At 47.6% G+C, this 8484-nt stretch overlaps 1 protein-coding gene across 1 annotated transcript in view; it reads right to left on the minus strand.

Moving 5' to 3' along the window:
• Window positions 1–8484, minus strand: part of SDHAF3 (succinate dehydrogenase complex assembly factor 3) — a 54710-nt gene that overhangs the window by 22232 nt on the left and 23994 nt on the right. The gene's annotated exons all lie outside the window — the stretch shown is intronic.

The raw sequence follows: 8484 nt of genomic DNA on the forward strand, positions 1-8484 counted from the left end.
TAGAGTAGGGCGGGGGAATTTCATCGTCCTCCGGTGGGCTCTGGAGGACTGGAGGTTTGACTTTTGGAGTTTCCTGTGGGCTAAAACACAAGAAGAATTAGCTCTCTTTTCAGCTTTCTTCACCCATGGTGACTGCTGCATTACCAGGAGGTACCAGGCAGTGATGCATGGGATCTGGTCTGTGTGGCGTCGACAGACAAACTGCTGGACCTTCCCCACTATGGCAGGGTTGAAGGTCCCCTCCGGCAGCCAGCTGAAATTAGGAAATGTGGGCCATTCGAGGGAACAAAAGGTGGTAAGGTTTCCTTGGCTTACCTGATAACCTGACTGTTGTGTCACTCCTTGGAAATTCTTGAAGTGGAACAAAACCAGCTGCAGAGGGGTGTCAGGCTTAGAGCACTGCTGCCCTATAATGTCGATAGCAATAACAGACACGACAGTGACTAACATTGAACAAATAAAGACAATAGCACAAACTGAACCGAGAGACCTAACTGCCTGAGGGCAATACCGGAGGGTCCAGTGATGTCTCACTGGGACCTCAGACCCAGGAATTAGCGATGTGTCCAGCTTTCTTGTGGGTCCAACCAGAAGTGTGCACAAACAAAACAGGAACTTGAATCACCTCTCAGAGGGCTCTGGGGACGTTGTGAGTCTGCCAGAAACAACAATCAGCCATTTGCAAGTCCACAGACTTACCAGGCCCAACAAACACTGAGGTTCACAGGTATGCAGACCCACAAGGTCAGCTGGTGATTGGGGCTGGGGATTAAGCTCTTGGATATTCCGGACGAGTCCCCAAACAGGGACCAAGCACTTAATCCACAGACACCAATACCAAAAGTACAAGTTACAAAAAGGAGAGGTTTTATTTAGTCAAGAGCTGGGCCAGCAGCCACTTGCCTGTTGGACATGAGAGTCCCACAGCAAGGGGCCCTGATTAGCTGTAGGGGCTTGCTTAAGAAAGGCTAAACCACATTGGGACTTTTCAAGTGGGCTAAACCGCAACATCCTAGAGGCCTAGGTACCTTTCAAGCAATGCAAGCATGGTTCACAGAAGTGAAAAAAAAAGCTGTTAAACAGTTTAACCTAGCCAGCAGGTGCTGTTGCCAGTTTCCGGGAAGGGAACTTTCTAACTGTGCAAAGGTTGAGTACATGTTTAACTGTGCAAAGGCTGAGTACATATTTAGCCTAATTTTTGGCATTGTAGATGTCTTTTTAAGCCCCCTTCCACAGCCAACACCACAAAAGAGTATCATGCTACATACTGCTCATCACAGAAAAGATCAAAATTCAAAGTACTTTCCATGGAATGCATATTGCTTTCATACCACTGTAAAGTTGAAAAATCTTAAGTAGAACCATCAAAAGTAGAGGATTGTTACACGCTAATTTTTTAAAGAGATGATCAAAAACCTAGAGCAAGTAGGAATTAATGCATTAGTTTACAGTAAATTTAAAAAATAGTTTTCTTGCTTAAAGAAGAAAGAAAAAGAGAAGTTCTATTGTATCCATTTCATGGATTTTTTGTTTGTTTGTTTGTTTTTTAACATTGACTCTAATTGTTCTCCAAGGCTCAGGCCTCAGCTGCCCTTTGCCATTTACATATAAGTTTCAGCACTGCCAAATTCAAAATCTAATATCAAGCTTGAACACCTCTACCTTTCCCTACAGTCCCATACTTACAAATGTTTACAATACATCTCCATTTGGACACTTTTCCATTAACCTCTTCTTAACAAATCCTTGTCACTTCAAATCATCTTTCCTTTTCCAATGTCATTAAGACAAAACCATTCTCAAACAAAAATGGCAAAGCAGGGAACTACAATGGTCTATCCCTCCATAAAGCAACAAATAAACTGTCAAAAACTTTCAGAACCAACTTTCTCAGAATTCTAGAAACTAATGAAAAGCTCTCGGCAACCAGATAAACATTTAGTCAAGATAAAAGAGCTAAGTATCTGAAAGAGAGTCGTGTGGCATTTTAACTCACTCTGATCCCTTTCTGTGTCCCCTGATAGACAGAGGCCTTAAAGACATCAGCCTATATAAGGCACAGGTTCTTGGTACCGGAGGGAAAAGAGGAGGACTTATTCTAAGAAAAAAGTGGTATTGTTTGTTGTGACCTGTTTGGTGACTCTCTGGAGGATCAGTTCAAAGAGGATGACTTTATCTTGCCTGACTCAGTATTCTCCCAGTGCTGAGGGACTACCTGGGAAGCGTTTGCAGCCAGGTATGGTAGCACATGCCTATAATCCCAGCTGCTTAGGAGGTTGAGGTGGAAGGATAGCTTGAGCCCATGAGGTCAAGGCTGTGGTGAGCTGTGATCATGCCACTGCACTCCATCATTGTGGGAGTTGGAGTGAGACTCCAACTCAAAAATAAAAATAAAGCAAATGGACTAGTCGATGCTGCCTGGGGCAAGGGATAACAGTAGGGGTAAACAAAGGCCAAAAAAACCCCAAAAAACGGCTGAGGAATAAGATGCTCTGGGGAGTAAGAGCTTTGAAAAGCACCCACATATTTCTGAGAATCTAAAAAGTCACTAATATGACCACAGGTCTAAAATATTGAAGGAAAGAATCCAATGTCACTGCGTGACGGGAACTGCTGCCAAAAGGGAGTGGTTCAAAGCAGCGCAAAGGAAGCAGATACTTACATTTCCAACAGAAGAGTGGTTGAACAACGAGATACCTTCTTGTATTAAACGGAGCCAAGAGAACGGAGGAGGGTGGGTGGCACTCGGGGGGGGGGGGGGGGCGAAGCTGGGCACCCAAAGAGGTTTCTGCTTCTGGAATAAGGCTGGGAAGTTTACCAAGAGAAGGGAAGATGAGGCGATATGACCGAAAGATGCGAACTGTACCTGATGGCCTGGAGTCCCGGTACCAGTTGTAGAAAACTCCTTGGACCCCTGCGCCCACCTGGGGTGCCAGGGATCATCAATGAGTATTTAGGTGAAGGGACCAATGTTGTGCATTTTGCACCAGCTGTATGCACAGCCCCCATAAATGTCGGGCCATGGGGTACATTTGGCATTTGTTTGGTCATACAGGAAGCACATGACTGGGGCTGGGCTGTATTGACTGACAGACTTTGTAGTGCCCAAGAGTTCGATCCCAGAGACCACAGAGAGCCAATTCCGATGAAATTTCAAGAGGGTCTTTTATTTGCAAGCTCGAGCCTGGACCTCTATTGCCAACCGACGCAGCGGAGTACAGCCAGAGGCCCTGACCCTCCTAAGCAGGCAGCTTTTATTGCGGTTACAAAGGGGAAGGAGCTTGGGTGGGGAATTTCCAGACTTGTCACTGTTCAATTGGGTGGCAACCCTTGGTGGTCAGCACACTTACAGAGGATTGGCTCGTTCTTGCTTAGGACGCCTCAGAACACCAATTGAGGAAGTTGCAGGGACATCTGGGAATTTAGGGGGTTTCCACTAGTATCTGATTGGTTGTTGCTGGGGAGAAGTGGGGCAGGGGGAAGGGTTGGGGTCTATGCTGTAATGCGGTTTTCTTTGCAACTGAAGCTTAAGTTGCGAGACATCTGAAGGTTTTATCATGGGGTCGCATCCTGTTTTGAAATGGCAGTGTAAAAAAAAACCAAACTAAAATGGCTGTGCTGTTGTTAATAAACTGAAATTCTTTCTAAATGCTATGGTAAACTTCTAACTTAAGCTTATGGGGTCTCATGCACTTGGTTATGGTCCTTTCAACTTGAGGTCACTTGTTGACATGTTGATGGTGACCAGGGCCTGGCATCCCCCAAGCTGGCACAGCCCAGTGCCCACGACATGGGTTATGACCTTGCCATTAGACTGGGCTGTCTCTTCTACAAAAAACTGCCAGCGGTAGCCGTTATCTGGCGGCGTTGTGTGTGAGAGAGGCAGCAGGATTAGGGTGAATAGTAGGGTCCCAAGTGAGGCGAAGACGGGTGGGTCCCGCCTGTTGATACTGCCATGGGGTGCCTGGGGCCAGGGCCAATTTGAGGCGGGAGACATGATACTAGGAAGAGTGTCCCAGCAACTTGACAGCTGTGGGAGTGGTAAGGATAACCATGAATGGGCCAACCCACCAGGGGGTGAGAGTTTGAGGGGACAGTTGTTTAAGCAAAACCAAGTCCCCCGGTCGTAAAGGAGCATAAGCAGGATCCGACAAATTGGCAGGAGTGACTGAGGGAGGGTTCGCTCCGAGTGTTCCCTCAGCAACTGTCGCAGTAAGGACAAGTAGGGTAAGTATGAAGCCAGCGGGGGCGGGGAAGATGGTACGTTATGATTAATTAGAAAGGGCCTGCCATACAGCAGCTCAAAAGGGCTGAGACCTGACGGAGCCCTCAGAGCAGCCCATATCCTGGAGAGGGCGAGTGGGAGGAGGGCAGGCCAGCCAAGTTTTAATTCTAAGATGAGTTTGGTGAGGTGTATTTTTAAAATGCCATCTGCCCTTTCTACCTCACCCGACGACTGTGGATGGTAGGGGGTGTGGAGCTTCCAGGTAATTCCTAGGCTAGCGACCACCTGCTACACAACCTTGGCGGTGAAGGCGGGTCCACTGTCCGTTTGGATGTTGGCCTCTGATCTGCTGTGGCTACGACGTCCGCTGTTTCTTTGGCAGTGGGGAAGGCTTCAATCCAGCCTGAAAAGGTATCCACCAGAGTGAGTAAATACCAGAATTTTTTGCGAACCGGCATGTGGGTGAAGTCGATTTGCCAGTCCTTGGCTGGGAGGTGGCCCTTCATCTGATGAGTGGGAATACGGGGACGCAATCCTCCCTGTGAGGGGACAGTAGAGCAGACTGAACATGCGGCATGAACCTGAGAGAGAAGTTGTTTTAAACCCGTTAGATGGAATATAGGAGAGAGAAACTTATACATGGCCTCAGGTCCGAAGTGTAGAGAGCGGTAGACTTCTGTCAAAATATGAGAGGCCTGGTTCTGTGGTCGTGCAACACGATCCCACAGCATGATCCAGTCCTGCTGTGTGACATGGCCCCTTTTGCTTAATAGGAACTGCTGTTCCTCGAGGAGGTACTGGGGTTGCAGGAAGGGAGAAAGGAAGAGGAGAGGGGATGGAGGCGCGACTTGAGTTAGTCTCCTCGTGACAGTCAACCCAGGCGTTGCCCTTGGCCACTGGATCTTGTGAGGCTTGATGGCCTCGACAGTGTTCAATGGCGACTTCCCGTGGGCTCTGCAGGGCTTGCAGTAGTTTAGTAATTAGTTTGGCATTGGTAATGGGTGTACCCTTAGTGGTGAGATATCCTTTTTCCTTCCAAGTAGTGGCATGGGAATGAGCAATGAGGAAGGCGTACCAGGAGTCTGTGTAAATGGTTACTTGCCGCCCCTTTGATAGTTCGAGAGCCCGTGTTAAGAGCAACAAGCTCTGCTTTTTGGGAGGTGGTTCCCAGAGGAAGGGGCTGGGCCTCAAGAACAGAGTCAGCAGAGACTACAGCATATGCCGCCCGTTGGTGGCCTTGCAGGGTGCAGACAGAGCTACCATCCACAAACAGGGTGAGGTCTGAGGACTGAAGTGGTTGATCCGAGAGTCTGTCCCTGGGCGGAGTCAGGGCCTCCACCAGCTCTGGGCAAGAGTGGGTAGGCTCTGCATCAGAGGAGGGGAAAGGGAGCAGGGACGCTGGGTTAAGGGGTACTGAAAGTTTTAGAGTTACCCCCAGGTTGTCAAGGAACAGCAAATGGAATTCCTGTATTCTGGAGGGGCCCAGGAGAGAGAGCACATGATGTCCCAACAGTTTGTGGACTCTGTGGGGGGAGAAAAAAGTGATATGATGATGTACAGAAAGTTTTAGAGCCTTCTTGGTCAGGACAGTGGCCACCGCTAGTGCCCATAGGCAGGGTTGCCATCCCTGAACAATGGTATCAAGCTGTTTGGAGAGGTAGGCTACGGGGTGGTGGGAGGGGCCCACGGGGTGTGTTAGGACCCCCACAGCTATTCCACAGCACTCATCTGTAAACAAGCAGAAGGTTCGAGAGGAGTTAGGGAGACACAGCGGTGGCGAAGACAGGAGGATGTTGCGGAGAGCAACAAACGCCTTGCGAACTTCAGCAGGGGAGGTGAGGGGCCCCGCAGGCGTTTGCTTGGAGGCCACATACAGAGGCTAGCAGGGTGAAGTTAGGGATCCATTGCCTAAAGTACCCCACGAAGCCCAAAAAGGACAAGATTTGGTCACCATTTTCTGGGAGTGACAGCTGCCACACAGCGTGGAGGCGGTCTGTTGTCAGGGCCTTAGTGGTGGGAGTAAGGCGGACGCCAAGGTAGACGACCTCAGGTTGCATGAGCTGGGCCTTATGGGGGAACACCCGGTATCCCCTAGAGGCCAGGAAGTTGAGAAGGGCAGCTGTATGTGTGCGCGTCAGTTCCTCAGACGGGCTGCAAAGTAAGAGATCATCCCCGTACTGGATGAGGTGGCTAGGTTGGGGAGGGCAATCAGCTAGGTCAGTCGCGAAAGCCTGGCCAAAGAGGTGGGGGCTGTCCTGGAACCCCTGCGGTAAGACCGTCCATGTAAGTTGTTGAGCCTATTCCATGTCCAGGTCTTCCCAAGTGAAAGCAAAAAGGGGATAGGAGTCTGGGTGTAGGGGGATAGTAAAGAAAGCATCCTTGAGGTCAATGACAGTGAAATGTGTCATCTGAAGCGGTATCTGAGACAGACGAGTGAAGGGGTTAGGAACTACTGGGTGGAGAGGACCACCACCTCATTAATGAGACGGAGGTCCTGGACCAAGCGGTAGTCCCCAGAGGGCTTATGAACCGGAAGGATGGGGGTGTTACACGGAGAGTTAACGGGTATGAGGAGGCCCTGAGAGAGCAAGCGAGTAATGATGGGTTTAAGGCCCTTACGGTGTGTGACTGAAATGGGGAACTGGGGTCTAGAAGGGAAGTGAGAGGGGTTGGAGGCGTGACTTGAGTTAGTCCCCTTGCGACAGAGTCTGCCCAGGTGTTGCCCTTGGCCACCGGATCTTGTGAGGCTTGATAGTCTCAACACTGTACAATGGCAACTTCCCATGGGCTCTGCAGGGCTTGCAGTAGTTTAGTAATTAGTTTGGCACTGGTAATGGGTGTAACCTTAGTGGTGAGATATCCGCTTTCCTTCCAAATGGCGGCATGGGAATCAGCAATGAGAAAGGCATACCGGGAGTCGGTGTAAATGGTTACCCACCGCCCCTTAGATAGTTCAAGAGCCCGTGTAAGAGCAACAAGCTCTGCTTTTTCCACTGATCCCAACAGTACCTGAATAATAACCATGGCCAAATGAACGGAGATATTCCAATAACCAAAACAAAATCTGTTGTCAAGTTGATGCTGATCTGGAGATCTGTGTCCCACAGTAAGAGTCACCCATCCCTCTTCTGTAACAGGACTGTTGCGGCTTGTCAGCACCTGTGCACGGTGGCTCGAGTCTTCCCTCCGTGCTGCCCATCAGCTATAGACTTAAGAAATACTGGGGCCTTTGCAAACTCACTTGCAAACGAACCTAAGGGTCCCACAATGACATACAACATTCTTGTAAACTAGCCTCTAAATCTTGGTTGCATTTTGTTTAAATCAGTAGAAACTCTTTCATCAAAGTATTGGACAAATAAAAAAATAAAAAGCTTATTAGGCTTTAAGAAATGCCATATTTCTTGAAAACAAAGCTTGTAACTGGAAGATTGAAATTTGCTAAGAAACAATGAATTAGATTATGAGAGCACAAAGAGTGCACAAAATTTAATTTTAAGGTTCTATAATTATATATCTATCTCAATTTCTAGAAACAATCTTTTGAAAGAGTTACTATTTATAACTGGGTATAGTTATAGTCATAGCAAAATAGAAAATGGAAAAGGCCTATGATTTTGCAGCCTCTGAATTCAGCAAACATTCAAAATAATCTTAAATACAATTTACCTGACAAATTTTGTCTTACAAAAATATTTCTCAAAGAAATATTAATGTAAATGGAGATAAAAAGACAGTACCTGTTAAAATATTTGGGATTAAATATTTATACATTTAACTGCAAGAAATACTGACTTGAGAATATCTTGCACCGAGTAGAATTTACTCTGAGATTCTTTGCTACCTCAACACCTACAAAAAATCATTTTCTCTATTAATTACAAAACGTAGATTCAAAACAAGATCCTGGGCAATTTGAAAAAAATTTTTAAATAAAACCAAACTACAAAATCTATTTTTCTCAGGGAAACAACTGGCATAGTATTACAGACAGACACGGCTAAAAAGAAATCAATATATCTCAAGAACAATCATTCTGTGTATGTTCTTTTGTAATATTCATATAATCATAGAAAGGGTGTTTGGGGGAGGAAGCAGCAAGATGGCGACGGGGCAAGGCGGTCTGTGAAGCCCTGTGCAAAGGAGATCTGCAGTGGGTCTCTGACTCTCGCCCTGGGGGGCTTCAGACCCCAGCAACGCAGCCTGCTCTTCATACAGAGCTCGGCCGTTGCCACCGCTGAGGCACTGCGACAGACTGG

This window comes from Carlito syrichta, unplaced genomic scaffold, assembly GCF_000164805.1.
Source record: "Carlito syrichta isolate Samal-C Ts95f unplaced genomic scaffold, Tarsius_syrichta-2.0.1 Scaffold308240, whole genome shotgun sequence".
NCBI lineage: Eukaryota > Metazoa > Chordata > Mammalia > Primates > Tarsiidae > Carlito > Carlito syrichta.